The following is a 27,146-nucleotide window of genomic DNA, read 5'->3' as shown; positions in this document are numbered from 1 at the left end:
CTCCGCTTTATACTTTAATGCGGCTGCAAGACTCATCTTCCTCTCACGCCGCTCCTCCTCTGCCTCCCCTCTCTGTCTTGCCTTACACTGGCTCCCCTTCCCCTACAGAATCCTTTTCAAACTCCTCACCACCACTTACAAGACTCTCTCCCAGTCTACTGCCCCTTATATCTCTAACCTTCTCTCCATTCACACTCCCGCCCGCTCCCTGCGCTCGGCCAACGATCGCCGCCTCTCCTCCACTCTGATCACCTCTTCCCACTCTAGAATACAAGACTTCTCCCGAGCTGCCCCCCTTCACTGGAATGACCTCCCTCGCTCCATCCGTCTCTCACCCAATCTGTGCTCCTTCAAGTGGGTACTTAAAACTCACTTGTTCCTTAAGGCCTACCAACCATCCACTTAACCTCCCACCTCTTCTGATTCTCCCCTGGCTCCTTTTCTCTCCCCTTTGCTTCACTCCTCTTGTGCCTGATTTTGTATACCCTCCCTTAGGATGTAAGCTCGTATGAGCAGGGCCCCTCTCCCCTCCTGTCTCCTCACCTGTTCTTCCGCTCCGTCTTTACAGCATTTGCCTGCCTGGAGTTTCTGAAGTTCTGGTACTTTGTGTTTATTGTTCTGTATTGTTTTACCCTGTATAGTCTACTGTTTGTACTGTGTACGGCGCTGTGGAAACCTTGTGGCGCCTAACAAATAAACGATAATAATGATAATAACCCCATGTTTAGTGTATCCAGCCAAAATGGCTAATTGAGTCAAGCCGTTCTATTGTATAATCAGGCTAACAGGGATAGTATGTCTAGCAGCTAAAGTGTACACTGAGAGGCCCCTGCTGTAAGGGGGAGGTTTGAGACATTTGACCCTACTTCCTGTGTATACAGCGAAGAATATAGGGAGAGCAGAATGCCAGGGGAGCTATTGTAGCTTGGAGGATCCTGGTGTACAGGAGATCAGCGAAAAGGATTTTGGGCCAGGCATTGTGGTGCCGCTGGAGGAAACCCTACCAGGACAGGGTATGTGTGAGCCAGTATCTCAGGCTGTGCGACAAGGTCACTGTTTTGCTAATCTGTAGTGGTAATATTGTGGGAGGATAAGACTCTGAAAGAGACTGAGATTATTACTTTGGAGTTGTGACTGCAAGTGGCTGCTGAAAGATACATGCTACCATTTGCCTGTAACTTGTGAACGTCTTGTGTTGTGCTGTCGTAACAAAGCCTTATTTTGTATATATTCTGGTCTACCCGAGCGAGAGTAGACCAGAGGGTACCTGCCCTACCCACAGAGGGTAACTGCCATTCCAGCTAATTATAGCTGTGGTATCCTCACAGGCCTGATTTAGAGTCTGATGCAAGTCCTTCTGTTCAGCGCAAAAAAGCACTTTTGGCCAAAGATCCGGCTCACTTTGCACTCCGACTGAGATGGATCTCCCCGTTGCACCTCTCTGCGCTTCGACAAGTGGAACGGGGGAGGCAGTGGGCGAGCCTAGAAATGTAAAGGCAATGTACATGCTATTTTGAGTTGAAAACAACTGCAGATAGGTCTCTATGAGACATATCTTTTGCAGGTGCATTCAGCTGGTGCAAGAGACCTTGATGTATTAAACAAAGTTAAAAAAAAAAAAGGTGTGGACCCTCTCCCTAACAACCAACCCTTGTGCTGTTTGGGGGGGGGGGGGGGGGCATTTTCTTTATTTATTTTTTTTAATTATAATTTTTTTTCTGCTTTACAGGGCACTGTGCATCATATACTTGCACTCCAGTCCATGAGGCAGATAAAGAGGAGTGTTTGTGCAGTTTGCACAGTATTCTAAATCGCACTGATCCGTGCCAGTCTAAATACTATGTAAATTGCGGGATGCAATTTATACTTACGATTTTAGTATAAATTGTGCCCGACTCTAAATAAGGCCCTATGTCTTGTCTTTACCTTTAACCATGTTTACAAAGGCAAGTGTGATGAGGTGTTTCCTCTTTCTACCTTATCACATTTTGAAAAAATCCCCCTCAGTAAATTATTAAATTGCTGATATTAGTCAGAAAGCTCAATCATGTTATTAACAGTGATGAAAGATATACTGGGTGGTTTTAACATGTCTGTGTAATCAAAGGGATGGGACAGATGGCATGTTTGACATAGCAAGAGCTACTTAAATTATGCTTCAGTTTATTTTGGTATATTATATATATTGTATTACCTAAAATTTCAAGTGCTTTCCAGAAAAAAGAAAATTTTTTAGCTATTTCTAAGGCTTATTAGAGTTCATTTCAGATAAGGCTTTGCTGATTGGGTAGGGAGTGCACATAGCACCTCCTGCCAGTGTGTCACACATTGCACCAGCTAACCTGCATTTTGGTCACTGTTCTTACCTGTTTTCATTCCCTGCATTCACTTGCTGGTCTGAACTGAGCATGTGCACACCTGGTCTTTTCTAAACTTCCTACAATCTTCTCTTGATTGGCTAATTGTCTGTCAGCTCTGTCTATTTAAAGCACCTGCTTCTCTACTAAGTTGCCCGATCTTCAGATCTCCTTACCTGTTAGGACGCTGTTCTCTCTGGCTCCTGTCTGCACATCAGTATCCTGTGTTACCTGTTCCACGATCAAGACCTGTGGTATTATTGCAAGAACCTCATGCCTCATCATCTGTCCCATCCTCAAGCTATTCGCTTTCCAGGGATCTCAGTGCATCAGTTCTCTGCAGTTCACCACCTCTCAGTTGGTATCCTGTGTTACCTGTTTCATGATCAAGACCTGCGGTATTGTTGCAGGAATCTTATGTCTCATAATCAGTCCTGTTCTCAGCTATTCGCTTTCTAAAGACCACAGCGCTTCGTTTCACTGCCATTCACATGAACCTCTGCATTTCTTGTCCACCAGTCTTACTCTACGCCACGGTTCCGTCTCACCCTGCTCTATTCCCTATTAGCTGCTCTCTAGCCACAGGTCGCGGTCCACTAAGTTCATATTCACTTACGGGGATCCCTGGTGAATATCTCTCTACCGTTAGACTTACTCCCAGAGAGGTGCAGAGTGTATCTAGAGGGGGGCTTTGAGGTCTACTCCAAACTCCGGCTCTGTGATACGGTGAGTTTTTTCATGGCTATTGAAACCAAAATAGCAAGGGTTAACACCTAGCAGTAAAATGGATACTAAAATATTTTACATTCATGCATACTTTTCTGGATGCTAACTTACATTTTCTTTTTGTATCAACTTAACATGTAAGATTTACTTTGACTAAAATTTGGGACAGTTGCTACCTCCATTAGGTTTTTATGTTGTAACCTACAATGATGCTAGAAAGTGTGTGAACTCTATAGAATTTTCTGAATTTCTACTTAAATGTGACCTTAAATGTGTTCAGATATTCATTCAAGTCATACAAATAGATAATGCGAACTAAATTAAATCAAATAACACAAAAATATATATTTAATCATTTATATATCAAAATGATCCAACATTAGATTTCTTTGGTCGGAAAAGCATGTGATCCTCTAATTATCCCCGTAACTGAACTGATAATTCTACAGTCAGGAGTGTCAATGGGATGGCAATCGGGTGTGAGTATGGGTGGCCCTGTTCTATTTTAAAAAACAAACAAAACGTAAACCTGCATCTTCACTACCCACGTCTAGTCTTCACCACACAGATTTTGAAATACATTCCATGCCTCGATCAAAGGAGATATCTTAGGATCTAAGAAAAAGAGTTCTCATTTGAGTGGAAAAGGTTATTGTGAGAACTGTAGTGGGTTCAGCCACACACTTCCAAATCGCAGGTTATATTCCCCTCAATTTTTCCACAGTGTTTGGGCTAAAGGAGGAAGGACTGGGGGCAGTAGTCAGGCTATGATAGGTGGACAGGTGATGAGACCTATTCTGTAGGTGTCCTCCCCCACAGAACAGTTGATTCCCTGTGGAGAGGGTGCCCTTGAATCTAATCCATGATACTGGTGGAACAATGACATTGTTGGCTAAACATTATAAGCTTGATAGCATATAACTCTTATGCGCTTATACTTGAAAGAAAAAAAGTAATATATAATATTTGATAATAAGTTTAAAAATATAAAAAATGTGTTGCAACCTATCTTAGGAGTGCCAATCCCTTAGAAAACATTATTGTAACAACTGGTATAGACAGGTGCACCAACATATGTTATATAACTCAAAATAGCTACCAGAAAATATGGTGGATGTGTACCAACAAATGAACAATTTATATACCATGTATAGATGTCCAAATGATTAAATCAAATAAATCACTTCACATAAATTGATGGATTTTACACAGCTGACTCTGAGGACTCCAAAATGATACAGTATAAAACAGTTAAATAGCTATTCACTAGTTTCAAATAGTTCTGTGTATTTCCAAATCATTTATACACTGTAGTTTTCTTATAGGTCCTGCAGCTAAATCACCACTGTCAAATGTGAAGCAATCTGACTAGTTTCGTCAGTGAAATCCTGACTATTTCAAAGATCGTATCAAGAGAAAAATGGTGAAAAGAATCACCTAAGAGAGATTGTTGACTGAGGCACTCCAGTCCCTTGAAAATTATTTAAAAACAAAAATTTTATTGAAAATTATCTATAAAATTGAATATACCAGATAACATCAAAGTCGTTAATATTAAAATAAAGAAGTGATGAAAAATAAAGATAAGTGATAGAAATGGTTAAAAATACCCTTCCGGGAAGCCGGTGGTCACAAAATTGTGACACTTATAATTAACTGGGAAAAATACCCATAATTATGGACATTGTATCAATGAGATTCAAAATAACAGTTTATTGAGATTTAATTACATTCCCTATATTCATCGATAAATAGTGTGTCACATATAGCCAGCAAGTGTGTCGACTCTAAATTGAATAACCGTAGTATAAGAATGCACTTGAAGGGGTTATAATTATCAAAACCACTCAGGTGTGATAGTCTGACATAGACATATAAAGGAACTTAAATTAGTGTATGTATAGTTCCAAAAAATCAGGATTGGTACTCTAACACAGCACCCTCTCATGCAATGTGTGAAAGAGAGGGGTTAACTTTATCATAACCACAGAGGATTTCCTTCTAACACATACCTGCTGTATTAGGGATTGAGTCAGTTCTGCCTATAGTCATACTGATAGTAAAGATCTGACTAGCGATATTAAGGGACCTCCAGTCACCTCCTGTTTATCAGGCAGTATTGCCCTGGTGTTAAAACCCTAAATAAAGCGCACTGCAAAATTCTAAATTAACTACAACATTAGATAGAGTGTGACACGATCGCGGCTAACTCCGCTGACCGGCTTCACACTTCCGGGTGTGTGACGTGATTCAATAAACTGTGTTATTTTGAATCTTATTGATACAATGTCCATAATTATGGGTATTTTTCCCAGTTAATTATAAGTGTCACAATTTTGTGACCACCGGCTTCCCGGAAGGGTATTTTTAACCATTTCTATCACTTATCTTTATTTTTCATCACTTCTTTATTTTAATATTCGCCGACTTTGATGTTATCTGGTATATTCAATTTTATAGATAATTTTCAATAAAATTTGTTTTTAAATAATTTTTCAAGGGACTGGAGTGCCTCAGTCAACAATCTCTCTTAGGTGATTCTTTTCACCATTTTTCTCTTGATATTATCTTTGGTTGTGAGAGCATCCCCTCATTTTGTATTTCCTACATAATTATAAATAATTCTTAGGTACAAATGATGAGGAAGTCTTAACCTTAGAGCGAGATGGATTTGCTTTTTTCTATATTTCAAAGATCGATAACATTATAAATGCCCATGTAACCCAGACGTCTCTTCCTCTCCTATCTCTAACTTACATTTAACCCACTTAGCGAAATATAAGAATAACCTGTCTGATTCTATTAACAACTTCACTATTAACATAAATACGAAAGGCATACAATAGTATGTGCTAACCAAACGCACAAGAGTAACAAATGGTAATAAAGTCTATAAGGCAGCAAGTAGGCAAATGTTTGTAATGGGCAAATGGAAAGATATGAATGAGTGAGGGTTGCTGTGAGATTAATCACAAAAGACCCGCAACCGCATCGCGTGGCCTCACATTCCTCCCCATTCTTAAATCCTGCAAAGAAGTCTGATTGTCTTTCTGTTGGGCAGTCGGCTGCGACTAGGCCAGGTGGATAGTACTTGTAGTAGCTGGCTTATTTGGACGGGATAGGCCATCATAATTTCTGTATTGGCTGCCATTTTTATGAGAAATTAAGAAATTATACATTTGCAGAGCCAAAACTCCATCTCAACAGCAGTCCATTGTCTCCTGGTGGTCTAGTTAAGCCACTTTAGGGGATTAAGTTCAGTTACAAATGAGAATTCTCCCTTCCATACAAATAGGATTGCAACTTTTTTAGTGTCCATATTATGGCTAAGTACTTTACTTTATTTTTTTATTTTCTAAACAATAAACACATATACAGCAGTATTCCAAGAGGGCAGAACCAAGTTACATTGTGAATTTGACTCCAATGTATAAAGAACAAGTCCACTTGGGGCGGTTTCAAAACATAAACAGGTAGAAGAATTTTGCAACAATAAATCAATGAAGAACTTTAAAGAGATGCTAAGGAGTGTGGTGTTGTGTAAGTCAAGGATAAGATGGGAAAAAGGACAGGTGGAGTGGGGGGGAGGGTGATGGAGATATTCTGACTTTGGGACCTGAGGAACCATTGTAGATGAACCAATTTGCCACCTGATCAATCAAATTTCCCCTAAATTTGGGATAATTTATGGGTTTTCATATTAAGGTACACTGAAATTTCCTCCATGGATGCCAAATACCAGATTTTACTGAGAAGTTGCTGTCTGGAAGGCTTTGGAATTTTCCAGTGTTTCACGACCAGGTATCTGGCCGCGTTGAGGATCTGAATAGACAGTTTCTCTGAGTATTTGTCTAGGGCCTTAATAGGGGAGCCAAGAAGAAAGGACCATGGGTACTTTGGGGCTTGGACGGTAGTAATGTCGATAATCAAAGCCGCCACATCATATCAGAAGGAGGCTATTTCGAGGCAAGACCACCAGATGTGGATGAAGGATCTCTGTTACCCACAGCCCCTATAACATAAGTTAGAAGTGGACCCTTAGATTTTCTTCAGCTTGGTAGGAACCAGGTACCAACGGTAAAAGATTTTTTTAGGCATTTTCCTTAACAAGTGATGAGATGGAAGTCTTAGAGACCCTCTCTCTAATTGTCTCCCATGCATCCTTATCTGGTGGTCTACCCAGATCAGCCTCCCACCGGAGTTCGTGGATAAGGGTGTGGGGTTGTCTGGAGGAGCTGAGAAGATTATATAAAGTGGAAATCATTCCCCTTTGTAAAGGTGATTGAACATACATCTAAAGATTCCAGGTGAGTGAGGGGTCTCGCTATATTAGACCTAAGAAGGGAGTCTGCATAGTGTCTCACCACTTGAAGGTAAGCAAAAGGCTAGGGATGTCAAATTTATCTTGTAGTAATTTCTCTTTAGACTCTTAGAGAGTAAGGATATTTCATCCTCCTTCAAGGGTCTAGAGCTCAAATTAAAAATATTACTTTCTTGGAATGTCAGAGTGGTGTCCTTCATATTCAAAGTATTGATTAAATCTGTTTTTACCATTATTCCCTTTAACACATTTCTATTTCTTTTTTTCTTTTCATTTTCATTCTAATTTTTACCTTTTTAACATTGTTACCCCCTCTTCTTTCGTGATATAGCATCTCTCTTATAACCTTTTATCTAGAAATTTCCATTTCTTCTGTACCTTGTCCAATTGTTCATATAGGGTTTTTTTTTCTCCTGTGGCCTCTGTTTCCAAAAAGGAGAAGAATCATCCTGATCTCTCAATAGTGAATATCTGTTATATAACGGGAGCAAGTGGTGTGTTTTTTTTTTTAGCTATAGATGCCGTCGGAGATTTAGACAATCTCTTATCTAGAAAAGAGATGTCTTGGATCTTCAAATTGAATTGTCTATTACCTAATGGCCTCCATAAAGATTTTGAATTGAAATGTTCTTTAGAATAATATTTTATTTAGCACTGATATGTTCCTTTCTCTTTATCTTTGAGTTACTACCTGGATTGAGAAAGAGAGAAGATTTCATTCATTATACTTACCGTTCCCTTTTGTAAATGCAGTTTGATTATGTCTTTATGTATTGTGTGTGTGTCACGGGCACTAGGAGTCTTTACCCAGTATCACCCGCTGATGGTCTTATCAGAGCAGTTGAGTTGGTATATGATACTCTGATGGCAGGGTGATAATGGAACTGGAAACAGCAGATGGTTAGAGAATGCTCAGAAAGTCTATGACTAGCAGCACTGGTAAACAATAGGTAACTGAACACGAGGATCTGGATGGACAAGGACACGTGAGGGTAGTCAGCGGTCTGCGTATAGCAAGTTGTACCGCTGTCTGTAGTGAAGGAATGGAATCCAGGTGAAGGTAACGGGGAAGTCAGTGGTCTGCGTGTAGCAAGTTGTACCACTGCTTATGTGAGAGGATATATGCAACTGGTGACACAGGGAAACAGGAATCCGTGGTCTGCCTCTAGCAAGTTGTACCACTGAATATATATGTGAGGAAGGACACGAGGAGATAAATGCTATGCAGAGTCTACACGGGTACACTGAACTTGATCCCACGTTGAACTGCACACAATAATAATAATGAATGAACAGCACTGCACAGATAAACAAAGTCACTAGAATAGTCCAGCAAAAGGAAACACAGTCAATAATAGCAATAGTCTCAGAGGATGGAAACTCCGGAGGAGAACAACTCAGTCCAGGATGGATATGCAATACACCAGCACAGTCAATGAGAAGTATGCATACCGTGGTTCAGATGAGCAGGCTGTTAGAGATAGCTGCAGGGATACCTGAGCGGCAGGGAACTGACGAGATGAGATGTCCTTGCAGAATGGAAGCGGCAGGTAGGTGCAGCGCACTGTAGGTAGGCCAGCAAGGACGACAAATACTCAGGAAGCAGTAGTATATCGAATTGAACAGCAGGAGACCACGGGAGAGCTGAAGCGATGTAGCAGAGCTGGAAGCCGAGGAGCGTAGACTCGATGCTAACAGGCAAGTTGACACAAATGGACACACTGTAGAAGCAGTAGGCAGCGGGTCAGCTGACGGCAGGTAGAATGCAGACTGGAGCGCTGAGACGAGCAGGACTCTGTAGACACGCTGAAGTAGCTAACAGGAATCAGCTGGAACAGTAGCGATGTAACACAGGAGAGTTGGAGAGATCTGTAACTGTAGATATACGGAGGCAGCAGATAGGAATCAGCTGCTGAAGACACTAGGAACACGAGGAGTAGAAGTGGTCTGGAAACCACAAACGGCAAACAGGAATCAGCATCAGCTGAACACACGAGCAGGCACTGGAACACCTTCAGAGACTCATGAGGAATGAGACTCCAAGATCAGGCAACGTGGTATTGACCACAGGTGCTTAATATAGGGAGTGTTGCCTGATCAGCCAATTAAGTTAAAGGAACAGAACTGAAGGTTAAAAGGGACTGCACATGCGCAGTAACCATTATAATGGACGGACACGGTTCCTAGCTACCTTAGAAGTAGCACTCACAGTCCGGTGAGTGACAGTGTATATGTGTATGTATATGTGTATATATATATATATATATATATATATTATATTATATATGTGTATGTGTATGTATTATTTTTTTATGATGTTAAAATTGTTTATCTTCTCCATATATAGTGCATATATTGGAAAAATATAGCAATCCAGATGGATTCATTTCAGATAATACCTCCCTGCACATACGCATTTCAAAACAGTGTAAGTCTGAGAACGAGGTGTGGAATGGTCGCATGCGCACATTGTCTCTTCAGAACAAGGCTTGGTTATGGCATCGGGAGTATATGGAACGCACTCTTAACTGCGTTGCTTATCTTGGATATTATTTATTTATATATTCCGTAAAGACACCTAACCGTGTATACTATATGAAGAATACTGTATATTGTTTCGTTTTTGCATGTATGTATTTTATATTAATAGGTTTAGTGTTTTGATCACGTGAATAGTTATTAGAGGTATAAATAGGTCCTCTGATGATACAGCTATACTACCTTGAATAATACTTAATTATAGTCCAAACACATTGGTGGTTGGAGTATTGGAAAGCAGGCTGCCCATTCTGGAAGTTAACATCATAAGAGAGAATCGCTGGTGAATATTCCAGATATATCCTCTTATCTCTACATGCGACTTTTCTTCTGCCATCTGGTATGGGCAACTGCATTTCCCTTGTATCGTGATCTTTTTTTTATTTGTTATTCTTGTGTATTGATTAAAACGTGAGAACACACTGCCCTAGAATCTGCCTATATTTTCTGTTGCATGACATCTTGGATGCAAGGTGAAATCGATCCCCTTGGTTTGGGAATGATATCGGTTGGACTCTCAATTTTCACATAGCAGGTACTTGTAATGAGATAATTTATACTGTAAGTCTATTACTTTGGGGGAAATAATTTGATGTTTGAAGAGCAACAGAATCGCTTTGCATCTATATGGGTATACGGAGATAACATTCAGTGGGAAGCTGTTATAAGATTATAACCAGTGTCGTTGGATTATTAAGTGATTCTTGAAAGGACTCAAATTATCAATGTTATTTTATTTAATATTATCTTCTTCATATTTGTCATATGAGGAACCAATAGTGCTAAATATTGTCCCGCTTTCTATTTTCCAATATTTTTCAACTTGTGTACTGTTGTCCTTTTGGGATATATATTTAGCAGCAATTGTCTTATGAGGCGCTGAAAATTGGTTGGTTTCTTTCATCTTTTTTTTTTTTTTCCCCCCACTTCCCTCATTTGTGCCATCTGTCAATCCTGCAACTGCTCCCCTAGTTCTACAAGCTCCATCCCTAGGTTTTCTGGGTCTCGACCCTCAAGTCAGTAATGTTATCTGTTTCGAGGTCGTCCATAGGACAGCTTATGGCCAAGGCCCCTACTTGGGTGACATAGGCTTTAACCAGTTGACATGGTAGGTTCCCTGCGGCATCTAAAACCAAGAAATTATCCACTGACTCCTGCTACTGTAGTATTTTGAATGGGCCAGCCCACATAGGTGAGGTTCATGAGTCTCTTCAGCCAGTCCTCCAACTTTGCTACATACTCAAGAATCGGCTCTTTGGGTTCCTGGAATGCACATTCTCAGGTCTCCCGGACTAAATCTAGGGACCCCCGAACCCTGTGACCTTATAGCATTTTGAATGGGGAAAAATAGTAGAATCCTGCGTCACTTTGCAAAAAACAAACAGTAATTACTGTAAAGCTTTTTCCCAATCTCCCCCTCCAAGTGGACAAACGCTTTCAATAACTTTTTTAGGGTATTTATGAACCTCTCACATAATCCGTTTTGTCTGGGGGTGGTACAGAGTTATACGCATGGGTTTTACTCCAAAAGTCTTCCACATGGTTTGCATCAGCTCTCCTTGATCACTAACAGACACCTGTGGAAATCACGCTTGGCTGAAAATGTCTATTAGGACCTTGGCTATATGTTCTGCATCAGTGGATGTCAGAGCCACTGCCTCTGGGTATCTGGTCATGTAATCAACTACAGTTAAAATGGATCCCTACCCTGAGTGGTTAGGCTTTGGAAGGAGACCTACAATGTCCATGGCTACTCATTGGACTGGTTTCCCAATAATAGGCACAGACGCCAACGGGGCTTTACTAGGAGCTCCACCAAGTTTTTGACACACTTAACATGATTTGCGGTATTTGAGCATGTCCTGGGACAGGCCTGGCCAGAAATAATTGCGTATTAATCGGTCCCAGGTTTTCTTTACCCCAAAATATTGGAAAATAGAAAGCGGGACAATATCCAGCGCTATTGGTTCATCATATGACAAATATGGAAAAGATAATATAAAATAACATTGATAATTTGAATCCTTTCAAGAATCCCATAATAATCCAACAACACTGGATATAATCTTCTAACAGCTTCCCACTGAATGTTATCTCCGTATACCCGTATAGATGGAAAGCTACCTGTATGTTGTGAGCTACTGCTAGTGACTGGGACCTATATGCTCAGAGCACTACTAACTGCTTGGCGGCCCTCCCCTCTGTTATACGGTATAACAAATCATCATTTATTTATATAGCGTCACTGATTCCGCAGTGCTGTACAGAGAACTAATTCACATCCGTCCCTGCCCCATTGGAGTTTTACAGTCTAAATTCCCTAACACACACACACACACACACGTCAGTTTTGATAGCAGCCAATTAACCTACTAGTATGTTTTTGGAGTGTGGGAGGAAACCGGAGCACCCATAGGAAGCCCACACAAACACAGGGAGAACATACAAACTCAACAAGTAAGTTTCCCACACTACCAGCGGCTATTGCCCTTTACTAATGGGTTGGTAATCTGGCTAAAGAATGGTCCGTCCTTTGGGCATGTTTATACTCTCCACCAGATTCCCTTGCATCAGATTTGTTTCTGCCTCCGGCATGCTAACCTACAACAATTCAGGGGCTGCGGTGGGTGACACATTCCAGACTTATGGTGTCTCCTCCCCTGTTCGGGCTGTAACCCATTTTCACCAAACCCTAGCAACTGCCCTTGATCAAGTGACTCCAGCGACCCTATATACTCCACGTAGACTTTGTTGCCAACCGTGGCACACTACAGTAACACAAACTTTACAAAAACTTTCTCATAAAGCAGAACGTCACTGGTGTAAATCTTGTACCTTTAATGATTTCATCACATATACTGGTATCTACCACTCCTATAGAAATGCTCTGGACACTGCAAAACAAACATACTTCCAATCTCTCATCTATGCTCAGGCTTCTAACCCCAAACGCCTTTTTAACACATTTGAATCTCTTCTGAATCCTCCCACCCAAAATCCTCCAACTACCATCAGTGCCCAGGATCTTGCTTCCTATTTCAAGGACAAAATAGATAAAATCAGACTTGAAATGGTATCATCTCCTTGGACAAGCAATCGGCTCAATTCCTTTGTAGCACCCTCTGACACTCTCTTCATTTGATCCCACAAATGAAGAAGTTTCTACTCTCTTCTCATCTTCCTACTCTACCTCCTGTCCTTTGATCCCATTCCCTCAAAGATTAGTAGGTCCCTGTCTCCTGTGCTCATTCCCCCTCTAACTAAAATTTGTAATCTATCTCTTTCTACTGGTAGTTTTCCATCACTATTCAAGCATGCAGTGATTACTTCCATTTAAAAAATAAAATAAAAAAAATTCTGACCCAAACGCTCTCTCAAATTACCGCCCCATCTCCCAGCTCCCATGCCCCTCCAAGCTTTTTGAGAGAATTGCCTACACTCGCCTCACACACTTTCTTACAGCAAACAACCAACTAGATTCTCTTTAGTCAGGCTTTCGCTATCAACACTCCACAGAGACTGCGCTGACCAAGGTTGTCAATGATTTTACCACAGCAAAAAGTAAAAATCATTACTCTCTTCTAATTCTTCTGGATCTTTCTGCTGCATTTGACACTTTTGACCACTTTCTCCTCGTACAAATGCTACAATCCTTATGTCCTGAAGGCACTGTCCTATCCTGGTTCTCATCCTAGCTATCTAATCGCTCTTTCAGTGTTAATTTCTCTGGATCCACCTCTGCTCCGCTTCCTTTATCAGTTGGAGTACCACAAGGCTCAGTCCGAGGTCATCTGCTATTCTATATCTACACCACTTTTCTTGGAAAACTAATAAGCTCCTTTGGATTTCAGTATCATCCCTATGCGGATGATACACAAATTTATCCTCTCCTGATTTTTCACCATCTGTGTTGTCTCATATTACTGACTGTCTCTCTGCCATTTCATCTTGGATGTCTTCTCGCCAACTCAAACGCAATCTTTCAAAAACTCAATAATATTCCCAACGAAAAACAGAAGCTTCCTGCCTGACATTTCTATTTCTGTTGATAACATGACCATAAATCCCACCCTGCAAGCTCACTGCCTAAGTGTAATCCTTGACTCACAACTATCATTTATTCCCCACATCGACTCTATATCTAAATCTAGATCTAAAGAACATTTCCAGAATACGCACATATCTCACACAAGACACAGCAAAACCTTAATTCACGCACTCATCATCTCTCGCATCGACTATTGCAATTCCCTCCTTACTGGTCTTCCCAAAGTCAGACTTGAACCCCTACAATCTATTTTGCACGCAGTGGCTAGATTGATTTTCCTTGCAAACCGTTCTTCCTCTGCTGAACCACTCTCTCTACATTGGTTGCCTGTATTTCAACGAATACAATGTAAAATTGTTCTACTAACATACAAGGCCGTCAACAAAATTGCACCAACGTACATTTCCTCACTTGTCTCAAAATATCTCCCAACTCAACACCTCCGTTCTGCACAAGATCTGCGTCCCTCTTCCACTCTCATCACATCTTCCCATTCCCGGTTACAGGACTTTTTTCGGGCTGCACCCACTTTGTGGAATTCCCTCCCTCGCACAGTAAGACTTTCCTCTAGTATTCAAACCTTCAAGCGTTCTCTGGAAACCCACCTCTTCAGACAAGCTTATGATATTCCTCAACCACCATCTTAATCTCCCTAGATTACCCTATTACCACCCTCTACACATCTAACACAAGACAACAACCCTCTGACCAACATTGGTACACACATAGCCCACTCAGTACTTTTACCTTTGCATTCTAGCTGGTCCAGTGTGCAATATAATGTAGCACATGCCCTTGTGTTTGAAACTCCCATTGTCCCATAGATTGTAAGCTTACGAGCGGGGTTCTCTTACCTCTTTATCTGTATGTTTTATAAATGTTTGTTTCCCAATTGTAAAGCGCTATGGAATTTGCTGGCTCTATATAAAAAAAATGATGATGGTCTCGAAATCTGGCCGGGACTTAATTGGAAAGCTTTACTTTTGCTGCTGTTCATGGCATTGGCAATGTAATCCATAGCCCAAATTGTTTCCCAAAACAATATCTGCTGGGAGCCCATTTATAAGCACCACTTCATCTTTACTGTGTCCCCAATCCAGCCGAACCTCAGCCATAGGTATATACTTCAAGTCGCCATCGACTGTAGAGATGTGAATCCGTTGCTTAGATAACAAGACTTTGGGACCAAGTCAGGAATCGCCAAGGTCTCTCAGCCCTTGGCACTTCTGCCTTCCCACCCACATGGCCTGAAGATGTTATGCATATTAGCTGGAGCAACCCTCCTCATACCCGCAATGGTCTCAAATTTATATACTTCTTGCCTCAGAGTGTCAATGCTGATTAAATTATAATATGCTTGTATAGTATACTAGATACCAGATGTGGAATTTGATTTGCGTATTTGCTTCCAGAATGAAAGTTTGTAAGTGTAGTATGAGCATGAGCTTTATATTAATACTAGGCAGTGAATGGATGGTCTGCATTGTGAACTGTCCAGCAGAATTATGGTCTACATGTATTTAACATGATGACATTTTTCTTTTATACATTTGTCATACATGAAAATGACATATCGTCTGCTCCTCTTACACCTAATAACTTGGAAATTTGGTGCCCAGCTTTCAACATACTCAAATTTTGAATGTTCTAGGGCAGAGGTGATGAAACAGTTGATCAAGATCTACTGGTATAATTCGGCCACTTGTTTGGTCAATCCTGATCAAAGCCACCACAGGGCTTGGCCACCCTTCAGGTCAAGCAAGATCTGACATGGTTTCCTATGCTCTTTATTGGATCACTGTTTTAGCCGCTAGGAAAACAAAATTTGCCATCATCTACGAACTTTCCCCAGTGTGGTTACTCATCACTGCTCTTAACTCAAAATCAAGCTTGACTTGGAGCTATAACATCCTGGGGCCTGGTACCGTACCACATGCACCGACCGCCTTCCCGGCCAGCATTGTCTATTCCTGTGGACCAGATTCCTAGATAATCTTTAAATTCCCCCAAAAGACAGCATCACATGCACCCTGTTCTGACTAGCGCTGCTGGGGGTGAACCCACCATCACTAAGCTTAATCCATAATTGGTCTAAGTAAGTACCTAAAACACATATACTACTAGCAGACTCTATTTACACTCACCGACAAAATATCTTCCTGGAGTGCAATCGCACCATATCTACATATAGGCTGCCATTTTATGGCAGCGGGATCCCACACTGCATTTGTGGTGCATGGGGCTCGTGCTTCTCTCCTTAGTATACATAATGACATAGAACACTCATTGCTGCCACCTCTGTGACCCACTCAGCGTACCCTTTATGCTACTTTCGCCTATAAAACTTCCCTAGACCGAGTCCACCAGTCCCGTTTCCTGCCAAGAGGAGATGCCATTGTGGTTTTAGGCTTGAGAGGACCAGGCAATAACCCCAGTAAAACGTTTGGGGAACTAGAGTTGTGCCTCTTAAGGTACACTCCCACTCCACACCAGTCTGTCCCTGACACTAATACTAGCCAGCTATGTAAGTGTAGGCATCTCCATTGCCCTTGTATTCCTTCCTTATTGGATCCAAACAGACAAAACTAAACTACATAAAGTCACCCTTTTCATCCTTCTGAAGGGATAATTGTGCTCATTCAATACCGGCTTTCACAGTTCAGAATGTACATCTCATTGTAACTCTGCTTCCACCTAGCACAAATCTATGCCCATTCACAAATTTGTCTCATTATCTTCTTGGTTTGTGTTTGCTGCACTAATAATCCATAAATCGGGTAGCATGTGTTACTTAAAGACACAATTCCGCCCCTTTGTCAGTCACCATTTTAATTTCAGGTACAGCTGAAAATACCTTACATAATTATATGTGTGTGTATAAATATATATATTTTTTATGATAAGTACCCTTACTGAACATGAGCGTATCTTAAAGACCAACAATTTACCATATTCACGAAGAATGGGAACACAATTTAATTTTTACAATATTACAGACAAATTAATTTGTTTGCTATGCCGTGCTAGTGTTGCCCTGCCCAAAAAGCAGAATTTAGAGAGGCATTTTTCAAGCCTACATAAAAAAAATGATTGTGACTTTCCTCCCAGTAAGGAAACAAGGAAGATTACAGTGAAATCCTTGAAAACTCAGGAGCACAACAGCTTATATTGCTAAACTTATATTTCAGTGCCAAGCAGTGACTGAAGCATACTTTTATATTGCTAATATTTTAGCAAAGCATAAAAAACATTTCCAAGACAGAAAAATGTTGAAGCAAGCATTCCTTGTTGCTGGAAGTGTTTTATTTGATAAATTAAAGAATAAAGGTGAAATTATTAAAGCAATTAAAAACATTGCTCTATCACAGCAATTTATAACAAGAATGGCGGAGTCAATGATTGATGACTTGCAGAACAAAGTGAAAGTGTAAATTGTGAACTGTTATTTTTCATTTAATTTTGATGAATCCACTTATGTAGTAGATACTTCTTCTATATGAATTTTGTTTGTAAGAATGATATTCCCTATTATGAGCTACAAGGAAGAGGTTTTTAACTATTATACCTATGAAAGATTAAACTTTGTTAGTTTTGCAAAGTAAAGAAGCTTTCCTCTTCGGAATTGGTACACATTGCTACCGATGAGGCCCCAGCCTTGGTTTGTAAAAACAATGGGTCTCTTGCCAAAATATGAAAATGTTCCAGACTTTGCAACAATTCATTCTGTTATGTACTGTGTGTTTTTAGCATGACATATGCTATGCACATTACTAACAAGACAGTTAACTCTGGTTGTGTGCGGATTATATGAAGACCCCTTTTCCAAACAGCATTTTTTTTTTGTCTAAACCTGCCTTTGCAAAGCAGCCTTCTCCCAGATAAAGACCATTGAAGCCACCTGAAAGATGAACATTTAACATACTGCCTTCACTTGTGCCTAAGTAATTATGAACAATCTTTGCATAGGTTACTGCAAGATATGCAGTGTTATGCTTCAACATCACAATAAGAAAGTAAGTAGAAAAGCACCTTTTATGTATGGTAAAATGCACGTTTGATGAAATATCACTCTGTATATCATGGTAGATTTGTGGTCCCTGTAGTAAATCACTGAACCCAAAAGTCTAGCCACCCCTGCTCTAGGTTGCTTAATTCTATATACAGAAAAAAATATAAATATGTGTGTCTCTATATATATATATATATATATATATTAGTATATACACACACTACATGGTCCAAAGTGTATGGACACCCCTTCTAATAAGTGTGTGCCAAAAGTCAACTGAAGTGGTGTAAAACACACTGCCATTGAACTCTAGAGCAGTGGAAATGTGTTCTCTGGACTGACAAATAATACTTCCCCATCTGGCAGTCTGACTAGCAAATATGGGTTTGGCGAATGCCAGGAGAACACTTCCTACCTGGTTTGAGTCATGGCTGCAAGAATGAGAACTATGTTTTTAAAGTCCATTTCAAAGTCCTAACTTGTTCTACTAGCAAGACATGCTTGTAAATTGTGCTTTATAATACTGAAAGCAAGAAAAAGTGCAGATCGTAGCAGGTCTTGTGTCCCTCTTTATCCGCTTTGTTTGGAAGGGCAACACAAGACTTCATTATTATTTCATAATAATTAAATCCACCTCTGGAAACTTTCCCATATCCCCCACTGTGACTAGCAAAATGTTTCCCAAAACCTTTGTTACTCTTGATAGCTTTGAATTGTCTAGACTACGCCTGGCTAACCTGTGACTCGCCAGCTGTTGTGGAACTACAAGCCAATAGATAGCCAGTCGATAGCTTGGAAGGACTTGCTGGAGTTTGTTGTTTCACAACACCTAGAGAGCAACAAGTTGGCCAGGCCTGGTTTAGACATTGCAAAAAGCACAAGACCATGGACACCCAGTTGGTAGTGTATTGCAGCTCACTAATTGGATGCTATTATCCTGCATAATAGATCCATCCACTTTGTGAATTTGCCAAACATTGACTTGCCGAACATTAGTGTTTGGGCTAAATTTGAATAGTGGTAGCAATCTCAAGGGTGCCCAACATTCTTTTAGGAGCGAAATAGACATGGGAGTAAATAAAAAAACACTAATGAAACAGTATGCTCTTTAACTATTCTTTTGCAATGAAAGTATGACATGTTCCTCACAGTTCAGTTCCCACTGGTGACATATTGACTTTTCATGATTTCCTGTCACTTATTGTGAACTTGAAGAATGTGACCCTTCCACAGGATTTCACGCCAACAAATACAACTTGGAGCTAAAAAGCCCTACAGAAATTGAATACATTAATGTTGTTCTTGTCACATGTCATTAAACACTAACTAAATGACATTTGCATTAGCACTGAGCATTTAAAAGAATTGAAAGCAAGCTTGAAACGTGTGATTTCATGATGGGTTAGGACATAATCTACTACAACTACACTGATACAATTAAATAACCACTCATGTTTTAACTATAATTTATGTCTTTTGCTGTATCACCTTGGGGCAGCTTAATTTATATTTAAATCTGCTTTCAGCAGCTTGTGTTTGGAAACAGATGGTTAACCATTTGTCAAAACCTGCACTTTAATTGCAAGTATATTGTTGGGCTATGTTATATAACAATTAAAACTAGCAAAAAAAACTTCAAAATGCAACTTGAAGAAACATTATACTGAAAAAATACTTTGGGCACCATTTATTATTATCACTTCAATCACTGCAAAATACTATTTTTGTTTTTTCTTTATTGCTTCAGCAATATTATTTAAATAATATTGCTGAGGCAGGTGGAAGTTTATTTTTGCATGCACAATGGAATTGGAAGCCCAGATTTGGGTTTACATTTCAATTTGAAAAAAAAAGTATTTTAACACTGTTTTACTTATTATAATAATTAGATCACTAATACTTTGAGATCCAGAGTAAAATTAATCTAAAAGAAGCTTACATATAAGCTGATATTCAATATAAGTAATTGTGACAAAATGTAGTATATCTAATGACTGTTTTTTTTCTGTTGAATCTATGTATAACACTGTGAATATTTTATGTAACCTTCCAAAGTGTATTTTGTTAACTGACCTGAGTCTGACCTAGACAAGTTTCAATAATCTTTTGAAAGTAGCCAGGCCCAGAGACAGATCTGGGAGTAGTTTGTGTATGCAGAGGAGTAACTTAGCCAGGCAGAAAGAGCAAAGGTGAGCGTTTCTCTGAGATGCCCAAACATATATCTAAGTGATAGGTAATTTCCTTCGGAAAACTCTGTCAATAAAGACAGATTGATCTCTCAAATGTCACAAACTAAATCCATAAGGTGGGGGTGAAGAGCCAACACAAAATGGTTTTAAAATCCCTTATTTCAGACATCAGATTGTCCATTTCTTTGAGGAGGGTCTACCACGACTGAAATGTGCCATTCTTCTTAATGTGTACTCCTCACACGCCAATTTCTGAACTTGTAAGTAGGGATTCTGGTATAATTTCCTATTTTATTTTGTGAAACTCATTTGTGCAACCTAATGTATGTCTGTTTATTACCTTTTTGTAAATAAGCCTTGGAATCATTTTTCAGATTAAACATATTTTATCTAGCGTACTCTCTGTGATTCTTTGTGAACTTACGAAGCCCAGGGAGTCTCATGCTACATATGTATGTGATTTTAGTGTGAAACATTAATTAGTGGTTCTGGCGAATGTAAGGACACCATAATAAATCCTTTGTGGTGGCAGAAAAGGTGTATTCATTGCGAAGTGACTAAGGTAACACCAGTCACAGCCAGCTGTTCAGATTGCTGTATCTGAGAAAGGTTGGGCATTCGTGACAAACTGGTTGGCAGCTTGGTGGGATTGATAATAATTTTCTTTTTATCGTTAGAACTTAAGTGAAATAGTGGTATGTGATTCTAGAGAGAGTCAGCATCCTAATTGACCGGAGATTACGCTCAAGGCTTACAAAATTTTAAAAGACATACTGCGCAAATAGAAAACAAGAAAGGAGGGGAACAGAAACTATCTTTTGTTTGGTGGAAGTATGAGGTCCAGGATGTCCCCTGACTATAAGCAGATGAAAAGGACAAGCTTTTGGCTGCCGAACGCCGCTCCGCTGCAGACAGGGAGGCTGCCAAACGTCAAGCCGAACGCGAATACCAGTTAGAGCTAGCCAGGCTCAATGGCCAATCTGCAGTCCGAGGTCCAGGTAAGAAAAACCAAGGCACGACCAATTCCCTGTGTTTGAAAAAGACGGCAACCTTGATTCGTTCCTGTGGGGATTTCAAAGGATTTGTTGACAGTTTGAGCTGGACTCCAGTGAGTGGGCCAGCTATTTAACCCCTGGACTGAGAGGGAACGCTTTGGAAGCGTTTACAGACCTTCCCCAGGAACTGGACAGCGATCACACTTAAGAAAGCTTTGTTACTTCATTTCAACATAACTCCTGAGGCTTATCGGCGGAAACTCAGAGACTCAAGGCGCAGTCCCTCTGATAACTATGCCGGACTGTTAGCGCAATTATCATCCATGATGCATCAATGAACTGAGGGATTGCAGGTACTGGACTATGATAAGCTAAAGAATCTTATTCTCCAGAAGCAGTTCCTCACACTGTGCCCATCTGAGGTGAGAGAATGGGTTGTGGATCGTGACCTAAGCACAAGCAGCTGCTAGCCTGCCTGACAAGTACACTGTTACCAGGGCTCCTGTAACGTAGAAGAGTTGGGGGGCACCAGGGCAAACTACCTGGAAAGAGAGGCAACCTGGAAGATCACCCCTGAGTTCCCCATCAACTAAACCAGCTATTGCTGCACCTTTTAGGGGGGGGCGGGGGGAAAACCTGTTTTGGCAAATGGCCGCAGGTGTTTTACATATGATTAAGAGGGACACATCAGTGTCAATTGCCCCAAAAAGAAGAAAACCACTCCTTCTCCAGTGTCGGCCGTCCTGTGTGCAGGAGGACTGCAAGAACGCCCCAGAGACAATTTGCAAGCGGTTAAGGTAGGACACCAAGTCGCACTTGGATTGTTAGACTCTGGCGCAGACCTGACTCTTGTACATCCAGCTCTAGAGAGCCCGGAGAACATTATTCCTGGGAAGACTATTGCTGTGCGAGGAGTGGGGGCCCTACATTCTGCAGTACCCCTAGCCAGAGTGTATCTAGATTGGGGATCTGGCAGGGAAATACGAGTCGTTGGGTTACTATATAATCTGCCTGCCACGGTATTGTTGGGGACTAATTTGGGAAGGATGCACGCTGCTTCTATAAATGAAAGTGATGTCATTTCTGGCAACTGGTGCAAACTCACTCTGTTCTTCTTTAGGTGAAATCTGCTGACCAGCATAGAATAAGTGCAAAAATATGTAATGAAATTTCATGTGCTGCTGAGAATACTCATGCAGATTTGCAGGTACCTGTGATGCAGAGGAAGAGCTTATGTGTCAATGTGTTTGATGATAATGCTCTTGTTGGAGAGAATAACCCTTTACTTCCCCCTAGGTTGTGAATTTTGATCAGGGCAAAATATGTGAGATTGTGTCTAAATGTGATACCATGTCTGCTAATGTTTTAGGTAAGCGGGTCAATTTACATGTACCTTATTCTGAAGGTGTCCCAAAGTGTGAAAATGTATCAAATGTATTAACCGTAGTGACCCGGAGAACAGCACAGAGGAGCTGTGCCTTAATCCAGGAAAGTGTGGAGGGAAGTTCACTAGAAACTAATCCCCTTCCACCCCCCTCTCTCGCTGTAGAGATTGCACGCTCAGGCAGTGATTTGAATGATCTGCCTCCTGCTGTGTGCAACACTAGTAAGCTCAGAGGTGAAGATGATAGAATTCTTTGGGGAAATGGTGGTTTGTACCGAGAGAAAAATGTCACTCTGTGTGAAGAACCTGAGATACTCTGCGAATATTTCACATCCTGTAATGTGATATAGATATGTGAGGGTGAGAAGCAGATAGGTGTCATTGTTAACTCTTGTAATTATGTGGATTTATGCGAGCATCCAGATGTAATTGGGGATAATTTGGAAGCCCCTAATAATAGTATGATGTGTAATGGTGTGAATGTCACACATGCTACTGTGTTAAAATCTGCTGAGTACCCCTGTTTGTTACCAGGTACCAGGATATGACAGAGAAGATAGGTTCCATTGTACATGAAATATGTAAGCGAGGGTGTGACAGGAAACATGTAGGTCTTAGTATACCAGAAATGTGTAAACTGTCCGAAATGTCCATGTTCACATGCCAGCAAACTTCAGTTCAGGGAGAAATTGCCAGTCCTTCATGGGGATGACACAGAGCAACCTGAAAGCTGCGCAGGCGAAACAGAAGCTGTGGTATGACTGCAATGTGAGAGCAAGCATATTTGAGGTGGGGCAAAAGGTTCTGGTTCTGATCCCTATGTGACAGAACAAGTTGCAGGCTGCCTGGGAGGGCCCCTACACCATAGTACAGCGCAGAAATGATGTCAATTATGTCGTGGCAAAGGATGAGGGCCAAAAGAGGCAGAAGGTATATCACATCAACATGCTTAAAGCTTATCATGATGGGGAAGCTTGTGTATTAGCTGTGTGTAGCTTGCTTGAAAGTGATCAGGAGTCTGACCCCTTGGTGAATTTAGCAGCTGTTGCTAGAGAGGGAGGGTCCCTAGCAGATGCTCCATGCTTTGTAGAGCTGTCTGACGATCAATTAGAACAGCTAGCTGACAGGCTAAGGCCTTATCGGTCTCATTTCACAGGGAAATTTGGAAAAACACACTTAGTCACACATCATGTAGACACAGACAACCAGACCCCCCTCAGACAACCAGCATATCGTACTTCCCTAGAAGTGCTTCAAGCCATTAAAAGGGAGATAGATGAGATGCTGCAGCTTGGGGTAATTCAAAAGTGTCGCAGTTCTTGGGCTTCCCCGGTGGTACTAATCCCCAAGAAATGTGGGGGCACCGGTTCTATATAAACTATAGAAGGTTGAATACCGCCACAGTGTTTGATGCTTATCCTATGCCTAGGATAGATGAATTGTTCGATCATCTTGCCCAGGCACGTTATATCAGTATCATGGATCTTAGAAGGTACTGGCAGAACCCATTGTCACCCGAGGCCCGTGAGAGGTCTGCATTTATCACCCCATTTGGGCTATTTGAGTTTTTCATCATGCCCTTTGGAATGAAAAATGCCCCTGCGTCCTTCCAGCGCCTGGTCAATGACCTGCCAGAAAGCCAGGAGGTACATGCAGTTGTCTACCTGGATGACATTGCGGTATTCAGGCAGACCTGGGAGGAGCACCTGATCCATCTTAATAGTGTGCAAAGCAGAATTATTGAGGCAGGCCTGACTATCAAGCCAGAGAAGTGCCAGCTTGGCATGCGTGAAGTGCAGTACATGTGGCACCGAGTAGGGGGAGGTACCCTCCACCCAGAGCCAGACAAGGTAGAGGCTATCACGGCGTGGCCAACTCCTACCATGAAAACCAGGTCATGTAATAAAAATGAAATTACCACAGGTGGTTAATTGGACAGAGGATTGTGAGAATGCAATTACAGTTCTGAAATCTGTCCTGCCCCAGATTTCAAAGAGATTTATAGTACAGACCGACGTGTCTAACTATGGATTAGGAGCTGTCCTTAGCCAGGTGACAGTGCAGGTGGAGGAGCACCTTATAGTTTTCCTAAGTAGAAAACTACACCCCCGGGAGGTGGCATATGCTACCATTGAACGAGAGTGCCTATCCATTGCATGGACACTACAAAAGCTACAGCCCTCCCTGTATGGACGGGATTTTACCATTATCACAGACCATAATCCTCTAAGATGGCTGAATAGAGTTTCTGGGGATAATGGAAAGCTGTTAAGATGGAGTATAACTTCGCCATTCAGCACCAAAAGGGCCGCAGAACTTGGAAACGCAGATGGCCTCTCACGCCAAGGGGCAGAAGTGGTGAATGGGCAGGAGTAACAGGTCACAGTTCTTCATGCCCTAGGTTAGGGGGAAGTGTGACGAAATGTAGTATATCTAATGACTGACTTTTTTTTTTCTGTTAAATCGATGTATAACACTGTGAATATTTTATGTAACCTTCCAAAGTGTATTTTGTTAACTGACCTGAGTCTGACCTAGACAAGTGTCAATAATCTTTTGAAAGTAGCCAGGCCCAGAGACAGATCTGGGAGTAGTTTGTGTATGCAGAGGAGTTGGACTTAGCCAGGCAGAAAGAGCAGAGGTGATAGATTTTCTGAGGTGCCCAAACATATATCGAAGTGATAGATTGATCTCCCAAATGTCACAGAGCTTTTCCAAGGAAATTTTCTGTCTTTGTTGACAAACTAAATTCCTAAGGTGGGGGGTGAAGAGCCAACAAGAAATGGTTTTAAAATCCCTTGTTTCAGACATCAGATTGTCCATTTCTTTGAGGACACTTAAATTATCAATAACAGACTGATATTAATAAAATACATATATACAGGGCGGATGTGGCTTTTGTGTGCTCCGATATAAGAAAACTGAATCGGTGATCTGAGAGTCCAGTAATGTCACCCTGGGCCAGTTTATTTAATAAGAGGCCCCCAAGATCTCATCCCGTAAAAGAGTGCTAACCTCTGGGATCCAGCAGTATATAAAAAAAAGATGACCCTGATCTCCTGACCTGCAGCTGTGTGGCTTTTATAGGCCTACATCCAAGCGCAGTCATTGTTGACAGCGGAGATAACCCAAATAGACCAGTGGCAGTCATTGCGCTGGTCACCTCACCTGCTCAATTACACCACCCAGAGTAGAACCTTAAGAGACGAGCTCCCCGACCACCACCACATGCCAACAGTGTGAAGTTCAGGGCAGTAAAGAGGTCATCCTACACCCAATGACTGGGAGATCTACAGAACCTTGCTTAAATGTCAGCAGGAGCCCCAGGGTAATTCCTGACTTCTACAAAGGATTTAGGGGCAACAAATCACCACAAAAGGGCATGCTATTTCTGCTGCCTTGAGGTCTATCTAGCCATAGTTTCCTCCCTGACCAGTTTTAATTGTTGCTTAAGCCGTATGAACCTGGAATGGCTACCATAAACAATCTAGTGGGCAGGTCACCTGTAAAGGATTACAGGCATGTAACTACTGGTACACAATCACTGGACAGAAGAAGAACAAGACTTTGGTAGATGGCTCTGGGCCTCTAATGAGGGACAATGGTATAATTAAGGATCTGTCACCAGTAGTAACTCTCTAAAGATTCAGTAAGAGTTCCTGGCTTGGATTCAAGGAAATCATTCTCTTCTATTATCCTCTCCCCACTCAACCTGCCCCCTGGATCCCATCCCCTCTAACCTCCTTTGGCCCCTCTCCTCCGCTGCCTGCTCCCATCATGCTCAATTCTTAAATGTATCTCTCATCTTTCAAACATGCACTTGTCTCAACCATCTTCAAGAAACCCAAACTTGACCCCATCTCTCCTCCCCTTTGCCTCTAAAAATACTTTAGTGGCTTGTCTGCAACCATCTCAGCCACTACCTCTACAGTTTTCACACCATTGGCCTTTCTGTCCTCTTGTGGTGGACCTCCTACCTCTCAACTGCTTTTTCTCTGTTTCTACCTCTGGTTCTTCCTCCCCCATATTCATCCCACCTTTTGGAGTCCCTCAGGGTTCTGTCCTTGGCCCTCTAGTCTTTTCTATGTACACCCCATCCCCGAGTGAACTCGTCAGTTCTTTTGGACTCCAGTATCACCTGTATGCCGATGACACCCAACTCCTACCTTTCATATCCTGATCTCTCCCCTGCCCTCCTCTCTCGGGTGTCCAGTTGCCTCTCCACTCTTCCCTCCTGGATGTCCCTATGTTTACTCAAACTTTGCATGGCCAAATCTGAACTCATTGTCTTCCCTTCCTCAAGAGTCTCTTCCCCTCCCCCACCTTTCCATCACTGTTGACACCAACACCACTATCTCCTCTGTTCCCCAACTCAGAGCATCATTCTTGACTCCTCCCTCTTTATCAACCATCACATCCAATCTCTTGCCCAATCCTGTCACTTCCAGCTCCACATCATAACTCTTATCCACTCGCTGATCATTTCCCACCTTAACTACTGAACCTTCTAATTACTGTCCTTCCCTGCTTCCATATCGCTTCCTCTTCAATCTGTTCTGAATGCTGCAGCAAGTCTTAT

The 27,146-nt window shown here is 41.4% G+C and overlaps 1 protein-coding gene across 2 annotated transcripts in view; it reads left to right on the top strand.

The window, feature by feature from the left end:
• Positions 1-27,146, top strand: part of RNF180 (ring finger protein 180) — a 75,199-nt gene that overhangs the window by 10,512 nt on the left and 37,541 nt on the right. The gene's annotated exons all lie outside the window — the stretch shown is intronic.

Source organism: Mixophyes fleayi, chromosome 1, assembly GCF_038048845.1.
Source record: "Mixophyes fleayi isolate aMixFle1 chromosome 1, aMixFle1.hap1, whole genome shotgun sequence".
NCBI classification, from domain to species: domain Eukaryota; kingdom Metazoa; phylum Chordata; class Amphibia; order Anura; family Limnodynastidae; genus Mixophyes; species Mixophyes fleayi.
The sequence above is the reverse complement of the archived record's forward strand: the minus strand, read 5'-3'. Positions and strand labels throughout refer to the sequence as shown.